General features: G+C 41.1%; 2 pseudogenes; both read right to left on the reverse strand.

The window, feature by feature from the left end:
- Positions 1-211: 211 nt before the first annotated feature.
- On the reverse strand, positions 212-16,161 carry LOC115204724 (beta,beta-carotene 15,15'-dioxygenase-like; annotated as a pseudogene).
- Positions 16,162-16,316: 155 nt separating this feature from the next.
- LOC115204725 (beta,beta-carotene 15,15'-dioxygenase-like) lies at positions 16,317-19,173 on the reverse strand (annotated as a pseudogene).
- Between the last annotated feature and the right edge of the window lie 731 nt (positions 19,174-19,904).

Consider the following 19,904-nt stretch of genomic DNA (forward strand, 5'->3'; position numbering starts at 1 on the left):
ATCCTATACAGGACAAAAATACATAAAAATAATACATAAGTATATAACACACCAATCACATAATTAAATAGGTAGCAAAACAAACATTTTCAGAAAAATATTTAATGGTATATTGATAGGTAGATGATTTTGAGGATATCCATTATGGTTTCCCTTGAGATAAGACTCCAGACTACACTGGCATTAGTCCATAGATAACTGCTCACATCATGTGTTGTGCAAAATGTAGCAATACTAGCACGTTGTTTAGACAACAATATTTACAAGGCACGTTGGGGTTTAGAGTTTCTAATACTATCCCTATTGTTTCCCATAGTGTCTATTTCTTTGTAGAGGGTAGTAGACTACTCTGAGTAAATAATTGCTTTGTCAGACTAATTTTCCTTTGGGATGACGTATCCATGCATGTCCATGTGAAGCTCTGCATTCACATATGCTCGAGCTACCTCCTTGAAAGACTTTGCATCCAGCACTAAGATGAAGCCAGATTCCCCTGGATTGGAGTTGATGACTGTTGTCAAGACCACACCTGGACATAGGAGACATTTTGTTAGAATATTGTAGGTGCAAGATGGACAGACTTTCATTGAAATTATAACTTGATTCAGCATACAGTGTGAATGTCTGGCCATTCTAATCAAAATGTAAGTCTATATATATTTAAGATTTGAGGACCATGTAAAGCAATCTCACCATCCTCTCCTTCTCCGTCGGGTCTTGGAATGAACACGGGCTCTGATGGCCAGCAGTTCTCCTCACGCCATTCAGTCCTCTCCTTTGTCTCATTGTCCAACTTCATGATCTATTTATAAAAGTTAAGTATGGTTAACAAAATATTAGATAAGCAACACATGCAGTTATGTTCACAAAGACCTAAATTAAAATCCCAGGGACTTTTACCTTAGTTGCCACTGCTGACATTGCAACACAAGTCATGTAGACAAATAATTTATCCTGGGTAGTTCCACACCTGTAGATAGATTTTGGGATTGAACAACAAAATCAACACAAGTATATTGTGAAAGAAAATGTTGGGCTGGTATGTATTTTGAGTGTCTATATGGCACAAGAATTTAACAGAACATTGAGCAATACAAGTTTTGGTCTTACCGTCACAAAGCACCTCTGGCTGACAGAGTAGTTTATCCTCTTTCTCTTTCACAGCACTGGCTGTTGTGTATTTGAGTTTCACCATATCATCTCGAACATCAATTCCCTTCAGAAACAGTTCACAACATTATAGAAACAGTTGACTACTCATTAGTTGAGAGCAATGTTTAAGGTTAAGATGGTAATCAGTTGCAAACCATTACCTTGCCAGTCTGTACAGGAAGGGCAAATCTTTTGCACAGACATTGCTGAGGTCTTTGATTGTTCTTTTAACACATCTATGTAGAACATGTTGTACAAGTTGGGATCTTCATAGGCGATGACATCAAAGATGACATGACCATCCTCTTCAAAGGCATTCACGTGATGGTACACTATCATTGCCTCTGTGTAGTACTTTATGCCCACTTCTTTGCCTGTCTTTCTGTCAATCAGGCTCTGTCAAAGTTGAAAACACAAAGGGATGTAATTTCCATGAAATGGAAAAACTGTGTACTTGCACTTACATTGGAATCATTAAATTCATTGCCAAAGAAAATGAGTCTTATAACCCTTACATTTTCCTCCGGGAAAAACTTCAGACAACTAGCCCAGTTGACACCTCTCATGTATGCTGTGGCCATCTTGAGGATGTCCAGTTTAAATGGCTGCTCAATGAAGATGAAGTGGTTACCAGTCATGCTGAGGCTGTGGTAGTAGCTGGGGCTGAGGAGGGAGCGGCAGGGCACTGTGCAGATCACCTCAAGGTTCTTCAAGGCTGGAGAAGCCTTGGCCTTATCTGAAGAAACAAAAACGGAGAATTTTCAACCATTTACTGCTATTTGTAATGTTTTGTGAAAAAGATCTGCTTCAGGCTCAGAATACTTCTCCATCCATGGTGTAAAGTAGTAAGACAACCCCCAGAAAGGTGATGGGTCAATTATTCTGCTAAATGTTTGAGATTGTAAAATACAAGGTTATTGCTCAAATGTGTTAAAACATGACTTCACCAATATAAAAACGGTCTTGACCACTGCTATATGAGACCATGCATTTTCATCAGATACCAGTGAAGGTCAGAGCTTACAAGGTCAGAGGTAACAAGGTTAGTGGTCTAAAGTTTAACTCCCGGGGCGCTGAAGTCTCTGCTAGATTTTTCTTTACTTTTAATTAGTGCCGGTTTTAGACCTGACAACCGAGAGGTATGGACAGTGATCAAGTCCAAGGGAGAAACAACCTCAAAGGGACTGGTGATACCCCTGTAACTAGGAATTAACTAACTCAAACATAAAAAGACAGACAACGTGATCTTTTTGAAGATATACAGTACCAGTCAAAAGTTTGGACAAACATAGTACAATAGTGAAGACATCAAAACTATGAAATAACACACATGGAATCATGTAGTAACCAAAAAAAATAATAATGTTAAATCAAAATATTTTATATTTGAGATTCTTCAAAGTAGTCACCCTTTGTCTTTGACAGCTTTGCACACTCTTGGCATTCTCTCAAACAGCTTCATGAGGTAGTCACCTGGAATGCATTTCAATTAACAGGTGTGCCTTGTTGAAAGTTCATTTGTGGAATTTCTTTCATTCTTAATGCATTTGAGCCAATCAGTTGTGTTGTGACAAGGTAGGGGTGGTATACAGAAGATAGGCATATTTGGTTAAAGACCAAGTCCATATTATGGCAAGAACAGCTCAAATAAGCAAAGAGAAATGACAAGTCCATCATTACTTTAAGACATGAAGGACAGACAATTTGGAAAATGTCAAGAACTTTTAAAGTTTCTTCAAGTGCAGTCGCAAAAACCATCAGCGCTATGATTAAACTGGCTCATGAGAACCACCACAGGAAAGGAAGACCCAAAGTTACCTCGATTGCAGAGGATACTTTCAATATAATTAACTGCACCTCAGATTGCAGCCCAAATAAATGCTTCAGAGTTCAAGTAACAGACACATCTCAACATCAACTGTTCAGAGGAGACTGCATGAATCAGGCCTTCATGGTCAAATTGCTGCAAAGAAACAACTACTAAAGGACACAAATAAGAGACTTTCTTGAGCCATGAAACACAAGCAATGGACATTAGACCGGTGGAAATCTGTCCTTTGGTCTGATGAGTCCAAATTTGAGATTTTTGGTTCCAACCGCTGTGTCTTTGTAAGACGCAGAGTAGGTGAACGGATGATCTCTGCATGTGTGGTTCCCACCATGAAGCATGGAGGAGGAGATGTGATGGTGTGGGGGTGCTTTGCTGATGACACGGTCTGTGATTTATTTAGAATTCAAGGCACACTTAACCAGCACGGCTACCACAGCATTCTGCACCGATACACCATCCCATCATTTGTTTTTCAACAGGACAATGACCCAAAACAGGTGCCAGGCTGTGTAAGGGATATTTGACCAAGGAGAGTGATGGAGTGCTGCATCAGATGACCTGGCCTCCACAATCACCCAACCTTGACCCGATTGAGAAGGTTTGGGATGAGTTGGACAGCAGAATGAAGGAAAAGCAGCCAACAAGTGCTCAGCATTTGTGGGAACTTCTTCAATACTATTGGAAAAGCATTCCTCATGGAGCTGGTTGAGAGAATGTCAAGAGTTTGCAAAGCTGTCATCAAGGCAAAGGGTGGCTACTTTGAAGAATCTCAAATATATTTAGATTTTTTTTCAACACTTTCCTGGTTACTACATGATTTCATATGTGTTATTTCATAGTTTGATGTCGTCACTATTATTCTACAATATAGAAAATAGTAAAAAAATAAAGAAAAACCCTTGAATGAGTAGGTGTGTCCAAACATTTGACTGGTAGTGTACCTCCCGCAGTAGTGTCTGGAACCTTGAATAAGGTGTATTTGGTCTTTCCCTTCTCCGCTATTGAAGTCCCCATGTTGTAGGCTGTTCCGTCTTTATCGTAATGTGGATGGGATGTCACCAGGTTCACAGCAAGGTATTTCAGGTAGTCCACCTAGTGAGATAAGCCCATCTTGTTATAAAAAGGTGTGTTCATGCGTATGGTCATCCAGATAGCAACGCCAGTGATAGCTTTAAGTTACCTTGTCCTGAGTCTTCAGAGTCACAGGATCTACTTTGTATGTAGTTGGTTTCAGAGGTTGCATAACAATCCTTCCCACATCGAATGAAATTGTTGCCACAGTTGTCAGTGAAGTCTGGGACCATGTGGTTAAGAAAGGTGATCACCCTGGAGAAAGATAATTTGATCAGCAACAGGCATATTCATAGGGACAAATACAATTAAATCATCAACAGTCAGCTCATATGCACCATCATGCCTGATCTTTTGCTACAGCATGCCAGAACATAATTGCTAGGTAATTGATTTCAACATCTTTCCTTTTTAATGTGCCAAAGTGAACCATCTGTAATGTGCTACCTAGATATGGTTTTTGCCTGGATCCGGGTAGGCCATTGTCCCTATTTCAGACAACAATTCTTTTGGCAGCCATGTTGTCTTTGTATGTGTATCCATGTAAATATCTGCTTCTGTAGATTACCTCACCTTAAATAAACACACAGACCGATTTACTTCTATTGTGAATTGAATTGCTAAATGTGGAAATTGTTTTTACTTGCACAACCAATGGAGCCAATAGTACCAAAAAGCCCAAAAGCTTGCCAATTGGACTTCTTGTTTGAGTTTCTATATCACAAAAAAGAGAAACACTTCCACTCATCTTACCATCATTGAATGTAAAGCTGTGCATCAGGGCCATCCCATCGAACCTGGTCCATTGCGCAGCAACGTGCCTTGCAGCCAGCTTGGAAGGTTGCCTACATAAAACAAGAGTTTTACAAAACAGCATGTGGGGGGGGGGGATCTACACACCTCACACACATGGTTGTGGGCTTTAAATGTTTTTTTTAAAGTATTCAAAAAGAAATGTGAATAACTAATAAGAGAAGAAATGGTCTTTGTTTGAGGAGTAGGCCTTCAGAATATTGTTAATTGACTATGAGAAACAATTTTGAAAGCTGGGTTCAACGTTTTGTGAAACAACAACATCCATTAGCCATTTAACACGGCCATTATTTAAATCATGAATAGCCTATACCTATGCGGTTCGTGCCATAAAGCTATGAACCGTCAGCTTGTGGCAAGTTGTGGGATGTCGGCATAGACATTAAAACCTGGGGATGTCGGTCGGACTCCAATGGCCTCCTCAACAACAAAGAGGGAAAACTGCTTTGCTTTTAAACATCCCCCCCAAAATGAACAACTTTCACCCCCCCCCTATTTTTATTAAAAAATAAATAAAAATATTGAACAATAAAAAATTAAGACTACTAAATAATTGATCTTTCATCTCTCTGCGTTTCATAATTTCCCTTCAATTAGTAAGGGGCTGAATGTATCTCACCGGAGAAAGCATCCTAGTGAGCAAAACAGTGCCTCCTGACTCTGTATGTGTAGCCCCACTATCTGACTCTGTCTGGTCAAAAAGAGTATGATGATGTTGTTGCCGCTAGTAGAATCAAATGCAAGGGAAGCCAGCAAGCATTTGGCCTCTCTTGATAAAAAAATTAAATACACAATGATAGCCAATCAGCATTGAGCTAAACTGAGTGAGCACAACTGTGAATGGTCCTGGCGCACCACAAAAAATGTCAAGCCAAACTTTAATGACAGATTTTTTTGGTTGAAATCTTGCATCTCCTTGTGTTGTCCTCCAATGTCTGGCTAGCTAAAATTGGCCCTTTCCTAAATTAGCCACGGACAGAGATTTGGACTTGTGCTTTTACTTAATTCTCCTTACTGGCCAATGATGTATGATGATGGCGCCGGAGGGTAGGGCTGCTGTCTTATTGGCTCTTAACCTACCATGCTATTTTTTTTTCTTTGCGTTGTTCTTAACTTGTTTTGCACATAATGATTATTCACCTCAAATTGGACAAGCAGTTCTGAGTCGAACGTGAGGGATATACTACAGACACCCGACCAGGTCCAGATCCCCATGATTTGCTGGAAAAATAAGCATAGGTTTCGCACAAAGAGATCAGGATGCCTTATGAGGATCAGGCGATGAGTGGCTAATCTGCCCTTGCCTTCCGTTCTGATAGCTAACGTTCAATCGCTGGAAAATAAATGGGACGAACTGAAAGCATGTATATCCTACCAACGGGACATAAAATAACTGTACTCTTGTTTTTATTTAACCAGGTAGGCTAGTTGAGAACAAGTTCTCATTTGCAACTGCGACCTGGCCAAGTTAAAGCGTAGCAATTCGACACATACAACAACACAGAGTTACACATGGAATAAACAAAACATGCAGTCAAGAAAAAGTCTATATACAGTGAGTGCAAATGAGGTAAGTTAAGGCAATAAATAGGCTATTGTGGCAAAGTAATTACAATATAGCAATTAAACACTGGAATGGTAGATGTGCAGAAGATGAATGTGCAAGTATAGATACTGGGGTGCAAAAGAACAAGATAAATAAATAAATACAGTATGGGGATGAGGTAGGTAGATAGCCCATCTGTAAACAGCCAGTGAGATATACCTGCTGGAGCGCATGCTACGAGTGGTTGCTGCTATGGTGACCAGTGAGCTGAGATAAGGCGAGGCTTTACCTAGCAGAGACTTGTAGATAACCTGTAGCCAGTGGGTTTGGCGACGAATATGAAGCGAGGGCCAACCAACGAGAGCGTACAGGTCGCAATGGTGGGTAGTGTACGGTGCTTTGGTGACAAAACGGATGGCACTGTGATAGACTGCATCCAGTTTATTGAGTAGGGTATTGGAGGCTATTTTGTAAATGACATCACCGAAGTCGAGGATCGGTAGGATGGTCAGTTTTACGAGGGTGTGTTTGGCAGCATGAGTGAAGGATGCTTTGTTGCGATATAGGAAGCTGATTCTAGACTTAATTTTGGATTGGAGATGTTTGATGTGAGTCTGGAAGGAGAGCTTACAGTCTAACCAGACACCTAGGTATTTGTAGTTGTCCACGTATTCTAAGTCAGAGCCGTCCAGAGTAGTGATGCTGGACGGGCGAGCAGTGATCGATTGAATAGCGTGCATTTAGTTTTACCTGCGTTTAAGAGCAGTTGGAGGCCACGGAAGGAGAGTTGTATGGCATTGAAGCTCGTCTGGAGGTTAGTTAACACAGTGTCCAAAGAGGGGCCAGAAGTATACAGAATGGTGTCATCTGCGTAGAGGTAGATCAGAGAATCACCAGCAGCAAGAGCAACATCATTGATGTATACAGAGAAGAGAGTCGGACCGAGAATTGAACCCTGTGGCACACCCATAGAGACTGCCAGAGGTCCGGACAATAGGCCCTCCGATTTTACACACTGAACTCTATCAGAGAAGTAGTTGGTAAACCAGGCGAGGCAATCATTTGAGAAACCAAGGCTGTCGAGTGTGCCAATAAGAATGTGGTGATTGACAGAGTGGAAAGCCTTGGCCAGGTCAATGAATACGGCTGCACAGTAATGTCTCTTATCGATGGCGGTTATGATGTCGTTTAGGACCTTGAGCGTGGCTGAGGTGCACCCATGAACAGCTCGGAAACCAGTTTGCATAGCGGAGAAGGTACGGTGGGATTCGAAATGGTCGGTAATCTGTTTGTTAACTTGGCTTTCGAAGACCTTAGAAAGACAGGGTAGGATAGATATAGGTCTGTAGCAGTTTGGGTCTAGAGTGTCACCCCCTTTGAAGAGGGGGATGACCGGCAGCTTTCCAATATTTGGGAATCTCAGACGATACGAAAGAGAGGTTGAACAGGCTAGTAATAGGGGTTGCAACAATTTCGGCAGATCATTTTAGAAAGAGAGGATCCAGATTGTCTAGCCCGGCTGATTTGTATGGGTCCAGATTTTGCAGCTCTTTCAGAACATCAGCTATCTGGATTTGGGTGAAGGAGAAATGGTGGGGGCTTTGGCGGGTTGCTGGGGAGGGTGCCGGGCAGTTGACCGGGGTAGGGGTAGCCAGGTGGAAAGCATGGCCAGCCATAGAGAAATGGTTATTGAAATTCTCAATTATAGTGGATTTATCGGTGGTAACAGTGTTTCCTAGCCTCAGAGCAGTGGGCAGCTGGGAGGAGGTGCTCTTATTCTCCATGGACTTTAGTGTCCCAGAACATTTTTGAGTTAGTACTACAGGATGCAAATTTCTGATTGAAAAAGCGAGCCTTAGCTTTTCTAACTGCCTGTGTATATTTGTTCCTAACTTCCCTGAAAAGTTGCAAATCAGGTTGGCTATTCGATGCTAATGCAGAACGCCACAGGATGTTTTTGTGCTGGTCAAGGGCAGACAGGTCTGGAGTGAACCAAGGACTATATCTATTCCTAGTTCTACATTTTTTGAGTGGGGCATGCTTATTTAAGATGGTGAGGAAGGCACTTTTAAAGAATAACCAGGCATCATCTACTGACGGGATGAGGTCAGTGTCATCCCAGGATACCCCGGCCAGGTTGATTAGAAAGGCCTGCTCGCAGAAGTGTTTTAGGGAGCGTTTGACAGTGATGAGGGGTGGTCGTTTGGTCGCAGACCCATTACGGATGCAGGCAATGAGACAGTGATCGCTGAGATCTGTATTGAAAACAGCAGAGGTGTATTTGGAGGGCGAGTTAGTTCGGATGACATCTATGAGGGTGCCCGTGTTTACAGATTTGGGGTTGTACCTGGTAGGTTCATTGATAATTTGTGTGAGATTGAGGGCATCAAGCTTAGATTGTAGGATGGCCGGGGTGTTAATTAAGCATGTCCCAGTTTAGGTCACCTAGTAGCACAAGCTCAGAAAATAGATGGGGGGCAATCAATTCACATATGGTATCGAGGGCACAGCTGGGGCAGAGGGAGGTCTATAGCAAACGGCAACAGTGAGAGACTTGTTTCTGGAAAGGTGAATTTTTAGAAGTAGAAGCTCGAATTGTTTGGGTACAGACTTGGATAGTAATACAGAACTCTGCAGGCCATCTTTGCAGTAGATTGCAACACCGCCCCCTTTGGCAGTTCTATCTTAGCAGAAAATGTTATAGTTAGAGATGAAGATTTCAGGGTTTTTGGTGGTTTTCCTAAGCCAGGATTCAGACACGGCTAAGACATCCAGGTTGGCAGAGTGTGCTAAAGCAGTGAGTAAAACAAACTTAGGGAGTAGGCTTCTAATGTTAACATGCATGAAAGCAAGGCTTTTACAGTTACAGAAGTCAACAAATGAGAGCACCTGGGGAGTGGGAGTGGAGCTATGCACTGCAGGACCTGGATTAACCTCCACATCACCAGAGGAACAGAGGAGAAGTAGGATAAGGGTATGGCTAAAGGCTATACGAACTGGCCGTCTAGCACGTTTGGGACAGAGAGTAAAAGGAGCAGGTTTCTGGGCACGATAGCATAGATTCAAGGCATAGTGTACAGACAAAGGTAAGGTAGGATGTGAGTACATTGGAGGTAAACCTAGGCATTGAGTAATGATGAGAGAGATATAGTCTCTAGAGACGTTTAAACCAGGTGATGTCATCGCATATGTAGGAGGTGGAACAACATGTTTGGTTAAGGCATATTGAGCAGGGCTAGAGGCTCTACAGTGAAATAAGACCGTAATCACTAACCAGGACAGTAATGGACAAGGCATATTGATATTAGAGAGAGGCATGCGTAGCCAAGTGAACATATGGGTCCAGTGATTGGTTGGGCTGAGTCGTGACTGAACGACGACATTAAGAACATACAGCTGGCGGGTTATACACTCCATCAGCAGGACAGAACAGCAGCCTTTGGTAAGACACAGGGCGGGGGCCTATGCATATTTGTAAACAATAGCTGGTGCACGATATTTAAGGAAGTCTCTGGGTTTTGCTCGCCTGATGTAGAGTATCTCATAATAAGCTGTAGACCACACTATCAACCTAGAGAGTTTCTGTATTTTTCATAGCTATCTACATACCACCGTAGACCGAGGCTGTGGCCACAGTGTCTTCTGATCCCTCCTGTCTCAGCCTCCAGTATTTATGCTGCAGTAGTTTATGTGTCGGGGGGCTAGGGTCAGTCTGTTACATCTGTAGTATTCTCTTGTCTTTTCCGGTGTCCTGTGTGAATTTAAATATGCTCTCTCTAATTCTCTCTTTCTCTCTTTCTTTCTTTCTCTCGGAGGACCTGAGCCCTAGGACCATGCCTCGGGACTACCTGGCATGATGACTCCTTGCTGTCCCCAGTCCACCTGGCCATGCTGCTGCTCCAGTTTCAACTGTTCTGCCTGCGGCCACGGAACCCTGACCTGTTCACCGGACGTGCTTGTTGCACCCTCGACCACTACTATGATTATTATTATTTGACCATGCTGGTCATTTATGAACATTTTAACATCTTGACCATGTTCTGTTATAATATCCATCCGGCACAGCCAGAAGAGGACTGGCCACCCCTCTTAGCCTGGTTCCTCTCTAGGTTTCTTCCTAGGTTTTTGGCCTTTCTAGGGAGTTTTTCCTAGGGAGTTTTTCCTAGCCACCGTGCTTCTTTCACATGCATTGCTTGCTGTTTGGGGTTTTAGGCTGGGTTTCTGTACAGCACTTTGAGATTTCAGCTGATATACGAAGGGCTATATAAATAAATTTGATTTGATTTTTGATTTGGCTGGCACTAAAACTGCACTCAATGAGCTGTATTCCGCCATAAGCAAACAGGAAAACGCTCATCCAACACATCCGCCACACTGATCCTCAACACAAGGGCCCCTCAGGGGTGCGTGCTCAGTCTCCTCCTGTACTCCCTGTTCACCCATGACTGCACGGCAAGGCACGACTCCAAAACCATCATTAAGTTTGCTGATGACACAACAGTAGTAGGCCTGAACAACAAGACAGCCTATAGGGAGGTGGTCAGAGACCTGACCGTGTGGTGCCAGGACAACAACCTCTCCCTCAACGTAATCAAGACAAAGGAGATGATTGTGGACTACAGGAAAAGGAGGACCGAGCACACCCCCATTCTCATCGACGGGGCTGTAGCGGAGCAGGTAGAGAGCTTCAAGTTCCTTGGCGTCCACATCAACAACGAACTAACATGGTCCAAGCACACCAAGACAGTTGTGAAGAGGGTGCGACAAAACCTATATCCCCTCAAGAGACTGAAAAGATTTGGCATGGGTCCTCAGATCATCCTGACGGGTTGCATCACTGCCTGCTATGGCAACTGCTCGGCCTCTGACCGCAAGGCACTACAGAGGGTAGTGCGTACGGCCCAGTACATCACCGGGGCCAAGCTTCCTGCCATCCAGGACCTCTATACCAGGCGGTGTCAGAGGAAGGCCCTAAAAATTGTCAAAGACTCCAGCCACCCTAGTCATAGACTGTTCTCTCTGCTACCACACGGCAAGCGGGAACGGAGCGCCAAGTCTAGGTCCAAGAGGCTTCTAAACAGCTTCTATCCCCAAGCCATAAGACTCCTGAACAGCTAATCAAATGGCTACCCAGACTACTTGCATTGCCCACTCGCCTACGCTGCTGCTACTCTCTGTTATTATCATCTATGCATAGCCACTTTAATAACTCTACCTACATGTACATAATTACCTCAACAAAGGTGCCCCCCGCACATTGACTCTGTACTGGTACCCCCTGTATATAGGCCTGCTATTGTTATTTACTGCTGCTCTTTAATTATTCTTATCTCTTACTTTTTTAGGGATTCCTCATAAGGATCTCTACAGATCGGTGTCCCACCCACAGGACGGTTGAGCTAACGTAGGCTAATGAGATTAGCATGAGGTTGTAAGTAACAAGAAAATTTCCCAGCACATAGACATACCTGATATTGGCAGAAAGCTCAAATTCTTGTTAATCTAACCGCACTGTCCAATTTACAGTAGCCATTACAGTGAAAGAATACCATGCTATTTTTTGAGGAGAGTGCACAGTTATGAACTTGAAAAGTTATTAATAAACAAATTTTGGAACAGAAATGCAATGGTTCATTGGATCAGTTTAAAACATTGCACACGCACTGCTGCCATCTTGTGGCCAAAATCTAAATTGCACCTGGGCTGGATTAATACATTAAGGCATTTCAAAGATGGTACAATTAAAAAAAAAAATACAAACAAGTAGTTTTCTTTGTATTAACTTTTACCAAATCTAATGTATTACATTCTCCTACATTCATTTCACATTTCCACAAACTTCAAAAGTGTTTCCTTTCAAAAGGTATCAAGAATATGCATATCCTTGCTTCCAGTCCTGAGCTACAGGCAGTTAGATTTGGGTATGTCATTTTAGGCGAAAATGGAAGAAAAAAAAGGGCCGGATCCTTAAGAGGTTAAACTAGGCTCAGGAGGAATTTGTAAGTCATATTCTTCATTTATTTCAGCTTTTATTTCTTTAATCACATTCCCAGTGGGTCAGAAGTTTACATACACACAATTAGTATTTGGTAGCATTGCCTTTAAATTGTTTAACTTGGGTCAAAAGTTTCGGGTAGCCTTCCACAACCTTACCACAATAAGTTGGGTGAATTTTGGCCCATTTCTCCTGACAGAGCTGGTGTAACTGAGTCAGGTTTGTAGGCCTCCTTGGTCGCACATGCTTTTTCATTTCTGCTAACAACTTTTCTATAGGATTGAGGGGCTTTGTGATGGCCAATCCAATACCTTAACTTTGTTGTCCTTAAGCCATTTTGCCACAACTTTGGAAGTATGCTTGGGGTCATTGTCCTTTTGGAAGACCCATTTGCGACCAAGCTTTAACTTTCTGACTGATGTCTTGAGATGTTGCTTCAATATATCTACATAATTTTCCTTCTTCATGATGCCATCTATTTTGTGAAGTGCACCAGTCCCTCCTGCAGCGAAGCACCCCCACAACATGATGCTGCCACCCCCGTGCTTCACGGTTGGGATAGTGTTCTTCGGCTTGCAAGCCTCCCCCTTTTTCCTCCAAACATAACGATGATCATTATGGCCAAACAGTTTTATTTTTGTTTCATCAGACCAGAGGACATTTCTCCAAAATGTACGATCTTTGTCCCCATGTGCAGTTGCAAACCGTAGTCTGGCTTTTTTTATGGAGGTTTGAGCTGTGGCTTCTTCCTTTCTGAGCGGCCTTTCAGGTTATGTCGATATAGGACTCGTTTTACTGTGGATATTGATACTTTTGTGCCTGTTTCCTCCAGCATCTTCACAAGGTCCTTTGCCGTTGTTCTGGGATTGATTTCCACTTTTCGCACCAAAGCACGTTCATCTCTAGGTGACAGAACGCGTCTCCTTCCTGAGCGGTATGATGGCTGCGTGGTCCCATGGTGTTTATACTTGCGTACTATTGTTTGTACAGATGAACGTGGTACCTTCAGGCATTTGGAAATTACTCCCAAGGATGAACCAGACTTGTGGAGGTCTACAATTTCTTTTCTGAGGTCTTGGCTGATTTCTTTTGTTTTTCCCATGATGTCAAGCAAAGAGGCACTGAGTTTGAAGGCAGGCCTTGAAATACATCCACAGGTACACCTCCAATTGACTCAAATGATGTCAATTAGCCTATCAGAAGTTTCTAAAGCCATGACATAATCTTCTGGAATTTTCCAAGCTGTTTAAAGGCACAGTCAACTTAGTGTATGTAAACTTCTGACCCACTGGAATTGTGATACAGTGAATTATAAGTGAAATAATGTCTGTAAACAATTGTTGGAAAAATGACTTGTGTCATGCACAAAGTAGATGTCCTGACCGACTTGCCAAAACTATAGTGTGTTAACAAAAAATTTGTGGAGTGGTTGAAAAACTATTTTTAATGACAACCTGAGTGTATGTAAACTTCTGACTTCAACTGTACCTGTCATCTGATGTACTTGGCTATACACTCTGTATCAGATAGTAGGCCTAATCTTTGGTCTCTTTGTTAAATCTCTTGAACATTCTAGGAATTACAGTTATGGTTGCATATTTATGTAATTCAACACTTTTATTACACAGTTGGTTAAGACAGACCTGTGAAATTGATTTCAGTGAACTCCGTGACACTGCCTGTAAGGTTGAAAAGCCTCATCTCCATTCAGTCTTATCTTACCTTTCAGACAGCAGAATAAGGTAAGACTTCTACTTACTGTAATTGCCATGTTAAGTTTTTGGGGAGAAAATAGTGTAAGGATAGTAGTCACAAGACTATTATTACTGTAAGTACTCCTCAGTTACAATAAATAACTTGTCTGTCTTGGGTGATTTCATTATTGCTGTGTGAAGCTGTCAAAATGGCTTCTCATGCACAGTAAACGTAAATAGCAAAACCTGATATAAAACATTTAAAATGTTGCAGTGATCATCTGAAAAGTCTAATTATTTTAAAAGATAACTATGTCTAAATAATGGCATCTCTGTGTTGTGTCTATGCTGTGAGGTAAGGTCGGGGGTAAGAAATCATGATGTCAGTTCTTTGCACTGAGTTACCCAAATCTTATACTTGTATACCATGATTAGTCTAATCCCACCAGGTCACCTAATATATTATATTTGTAAGCCATTGGTACCATGCTAGCCTATGCCAATTTCTTGTTAATTATGCATGCCTGGCGCTGAGGGATATCCAGTGTCTGTCTCTTATTAGTGAGGGTGAAGTCCCCGAGTCAAACCACATTTCCCATGGGGGAAGGAGGAGCTACACTAACAATCATATCAACCCTACCAACTGAACAAATGATCTTAACATGTTTCTGTTTTTTCAGTAATATTCTTTGTAGATTTTTTTTCTTGCGGGGAAAGATTGGTTCCTCTACAAACATCAAGAGTTGTGGATAAAGCAACAACAAGGTTTGAATATGTTTTTCCCCTGAAGTTTTTATTTGTTAGCAAGCTCAAATTTACTTTACTGGCACAGCCATGTTGTTGGACTATATTACACATAAATAAATAGCCATTTGTGTTACTGTAGTTGTAAACAATATGTTCCTTTTAGAATGTATTAATTAAAAGGTGATGACATGGTCAGACTTAAAGACAAATAGTTCATTTGCACATTTACACAGACATCAGGGGATCCGTTTTCAGCAAAGTCACAGAATCAAACTCAGACTAACACACTATTAAAACAAAACATAAAAACAACAAACAATAACTGGCATTTAATTCACAGCAAATTGTCAAACTGTTAAACTTTAGAGCATTAATGTCTTGTTTCAGTATTCCTCTAGAATGTACTAAATCAAAGTATACATGTTTTGTGAATTAAACAAGTGACATTTCATAAACACAGTATTCTAATGGATATTCAAATATATATTTACAAAGCTAATGTAAGTACATTGTAGTGACTCATGGTAATAATCATCATAATGTTGAATGAGGTAATTATGTGCGCAGAAAGTGCTGTAAGTTGTGACTTTTGAGAGAAGTAATGGTGATAGCAATGACACAGAAATAATAACAATGCCATAACTGCTTTGCCATACACTATTGTTTTCCTTAATAACCTGGTGTACAGAAACACAATGTACACTAGGGTGACCAGGATAGACGGAATGAATACATTATTAATAATACATTATTATAAACCCTTTTTACATACAAAACTACACTGTATACATCCTGATTAGAAAAATAGAGGTTGTCGTTCTCTGTCTAAAAATAGGATTTAAAAGACACTTTGTAGTAGATGTTCTGTAAACATAAATTATACATTTGAGCAAATACTATTGGAGAGGTAGCCTAGTAATCGAATGGCCCGGGGCTGGTTTTCTACTAAGCTATATGGAATTGTTTCAAGATGGTCATACCAAGGATAATTTAGCTATTTGATTTACAATTTTAAGACCTCTGTAGTTATACCATTTAAAAAATATATATATATTTGATAAAACATTGAATTTGGTCTTACTGCTATTAGCCCATTGAATCTGTTACTCATTGTGTTTCTTTCAGGTTTAGAACTTACACAGCAGGTTACGATAATGAAAGTAGCAGGTTAGGAGAATTAGGTTAAGGTTAGGAAAGGGGTTAGTGTTAGCTAAAATAATCACCTTTTGAGGTCAATTTGACAATCTGTATCCCATCTAGACATGATCTTGTAGCTCTGCCACCTTCTACCGCAGATGTGGAAGGCCGTCATTGTTGGATGCGGTGGATTGGGACGCAGCCCACACAAAACAGATCTCTACTTTAAACAGAAGAATTTTGATGGGGATGTTGTTTATTATGCTAATTGTATTTCCACGGGGGCACGGACATCGACTTTACATGGTTGGGAGCAATACTTTGCCCTCTACAATATTAAGGTACAATCCTGCCCTCTGCTGGCTATGTCAGTTGGTGCTCTGTGTGGGAATGAAGTGTCCATGCAGATCCATGTGAATGCTGGCGTCGATTGAGGCCCGAGCAATTTCCTCAAAGGTTTTGGTATTAAGGACAAGCATGAAGGTGGATTTCTTTGGATTGAATGAGACGACTGAGGACAAAATGACTCCTGAAAACAGAAAATAAATAAATGTACCGTTTTATAGTGACATACATCAGAGCTGAATTAGGCCTACTGCCTCTCACCGTCATCCTCCTCCACAGCTCCTGGTGTGGCAACAAACACAGGCTCAGAAGGGTAGCAGTCCTCTTCTGTCCACTTAATGTACTTTCTGGTCACAATGTCCCCCTTCCCAATCTGTGTAAGTATTAATAACACAAACAGCAGTATGTTGTCAGTGAGAAATGAGGAGGACCCACTTCTCTATGATAAGGAGAATACATTGGTAAGAGACTACCTTATTTGGGTGTGGAGTCCACTCCACTCTTGAGCCATAGAAATAACGGTACTTCTTGCCATTGAATTTGTAGTTCATCCCTGGCAACTCCAAACCTGTTTGTGTACAAATGGAGATAAATAAAATTGTATTGTAAAATGTATTTAGAAAATTAATTTTTTTGTGGGTATGATCCATACAAAATGCTGCAACTTATAACCCTCAATATTTCATTAAAACTAACAACTGTTTTACTAACGTAGCATTTGACCTCCTTGATGCAGTGGTATATAATAAATACTGATCACCGTGATGTTCAGTTCAATATTGTGTCAGGCAGGCAATACAGCGAGCTACCTCTCTGCATCACTGCTTTCTTTGGCTGTTGTGTCTTTGAGCCTCACCAGATTTGTTACTTTTGGAGTATCCTATAACATACATGTATCCAGTCTTTATTTGTTGTATAAACATGTAATGGTAACATTTAATTTGATGCAGCTTCGCATAAAGCTTATATCGCCTTGAAAACATAATATGAATTCATTGCTAGTTCATCATGGAAATGTCTAATTAAGCAAAATATCACAGCCCCTGATCAGTTCTAGATGTGATATTTTCACAGTATATCACGACCTCTCATGCTTTAATGCCTATTATGCTCTATAGCTCCCTCTTTAAGGTGCTCAATGTTTTAACTGTTCATAAGGAGCTAAATATTAATGTATTTACAGGATAGAATTGGGGTCTTATCTATATATACCTTGTCAACAGAGAGAGGCAAGACACATCTCTGGCAGATTGGTGGGGAGAAGTTGACCTTGTTGCTCTCAATGAACTCATGGGTTACCTTTCTCAGGTTCGCTAAGTAGAACATTTCATACAGATTGCTGTCTTTGTAGGTGATCATGTCAAACACTACATGGCTGTCATCCTCGTAGGCGTTGATGTGGTGGAAAACCACCAGGGCATCGGTGTAGAACTTGGTGGATACAGCCTTCCCAGTCTTCTTGTCGACCAGGTGGATCAGCGTCTAAAGAATGACCAAGGGGATCACCAGAGAGAATGTAAGAAGTTTGATTGTTGACAAAGTGAGTTCTAGATAAAAAAATCTACTTCCCATGAGGCGGTGATCAGACAAGTGTAGCTTGCAATGTCCTCTTTGTCGTATTTGAGGCAGCTGGCCCAGTTGACGCTTCTAAATATAGCTGTGGCCAGTCTGAGGATGTCCAGTTTGAATGGCTGCTCGACAAAGATGATGTAATTCTCTGTCATGCCGAAGCTGTGGAAGTAGCTGGGAAAGAGGGTAGAGCGAAATGGTATATTGCAGACCTGCTTCACCTTCCGCAGGGCAGGCTTCTTATGCTCCTTATCTGGAGAGGGAAAGAACATTGTCCTGTGAACACTTAAATGGGTATTCATTCATGGAGGTTTTTCCCCTAACATGAATATGGCCAGGAACCCCCAAAATTAAAATGTTCCGATGCCTGATGCATTTACTGGAACCTTGAAGATGACATAGTTGGGCATGCCAAACCTCATGAGGGCAGTTCCCATGTTATAGGTGTTTCCCTCATCATCGTAGTGAGGGTGTGCAGTCGCCATGTTCAGAGCAATGTGATTCCTGTAGTTCATCTGAGGTTGAGTTTACAGGACAGGCAAAGGGAGAATATATTAAAGCCAGTGATACTAGATTACATGGACAACAGTGATCATTTCAACAGATTTGAATTTACCTTTCTAATTACGTCCAGGGTCATTGGGTCAATTTGATTCAAGTAGTTGACTTCTGATGAGGCATAGTAGTCCTCACCATATCTAATGATGTTTATCAGGTTGTTATCTGTGAAGTGTGGGATGGCAGTGAAAAGGCTCTGAAAAAAGGACAAGATACTATGTGATATTATGTGTTTTTGGTTATGTTTGTCGATTATTTTGTGTGGACATCCATGAAAGGGAAATGTAAAATCAGGAACAAATAAACTATAAATCATGTTTAAAAATACATTATTTACTTTGAAAATATGTTTTTGCAGGGATCGGGATAGATCATGGTCCCAAATTCTGACACAACAATCTTGTTTGCCTGAGTGTTTTTCTTGAAGGTGTCACTCCTCAAGAATTTACTCCTGTAGTACACATCACCTGTAAAACACAAAGATTCTCTGCCCGATTCAGCCAGTTGGGAAAGTGTCTACCATTTGTGGAAATGTACAATGTGTTGTTCCTGTCTCACCATCTTTGAAGGTGAAACTATGAATTAAGGCCATGCCATCAAACCAGTGGTTGTATTCAGTGTCTCCCACTTTAAAGAGACCAGGCCCATTGTGCAGCAATGTCCCTTGTAGCCACTCAGGGACACATCCTGCAAGCACAGAAGATACAAGACACATAATAAATGCTTTCATTTGCACCATATTTTCATGTGATAAACCGAACAATGTAGAAATGGAGCTGATCCCTGATAAAGTTTGACCTTCAGCCTATATATTTTTTGGGATGGCAAATTTGATAATTTTTGAAAGTTTACAATAGAAGTTCATTATACCTCATATACTGTATATAGGTGTTTGTGTCAGTGGAGGCTCCTCAGAGGAGGCCCATTTTCAGAAAAATCTAAATTGTAAAACATTAAAGTTATCCTTTTTAGATAAAACTATACTAAATATAATCACGTCACCAAATAATTGATTAAAACATTATTTTGCAATGGTCTACAGTAAAAATAGACCTTCAACTTGTATGCATTGCAATTTAGGCTATCATTTTGGGTACTGATGTCTCGCAGGATAACTGTTTTTACTATAGGGTTACACTTAAGAGACCCTAGCTCACAGGCCTCTAAATATATTTTTACTAAATATTTGAAGAAGCACTTGCAGTGGCTGATTAGAGAAAACAGATCTGGCAATAAGAATAGGCTGTAGACAAATAAATTCAAAGATGAAAACGACTCGAAGGAGGAGAGATGACTAGAAACGATTCGGTTGGCCGTTTTATGTGTGGATTAATTGTCGGAGTAGAGGACCTTGTGCATTTCAGGTAAAATAACAACTCAATGTTTATATCCCAGGACAAATTAGCTAGCAACAGCAAGCTAGCTAAATAGGACAAATTAGCTAGC

The sequence above is a fragment of the Salmo trutta genome, chromosome 12, assembly GCF_901001165.1.
Source record: "Salmo trutta chromosome 12, fSalTru1.1, whole genome shotgun sequence".
Lineage (NCBI taxonomy): Eukaryota > Metazoa > Chordata > Actinopteri > Salmoniformes > Salmonidae > Salmo > Salmo trutta.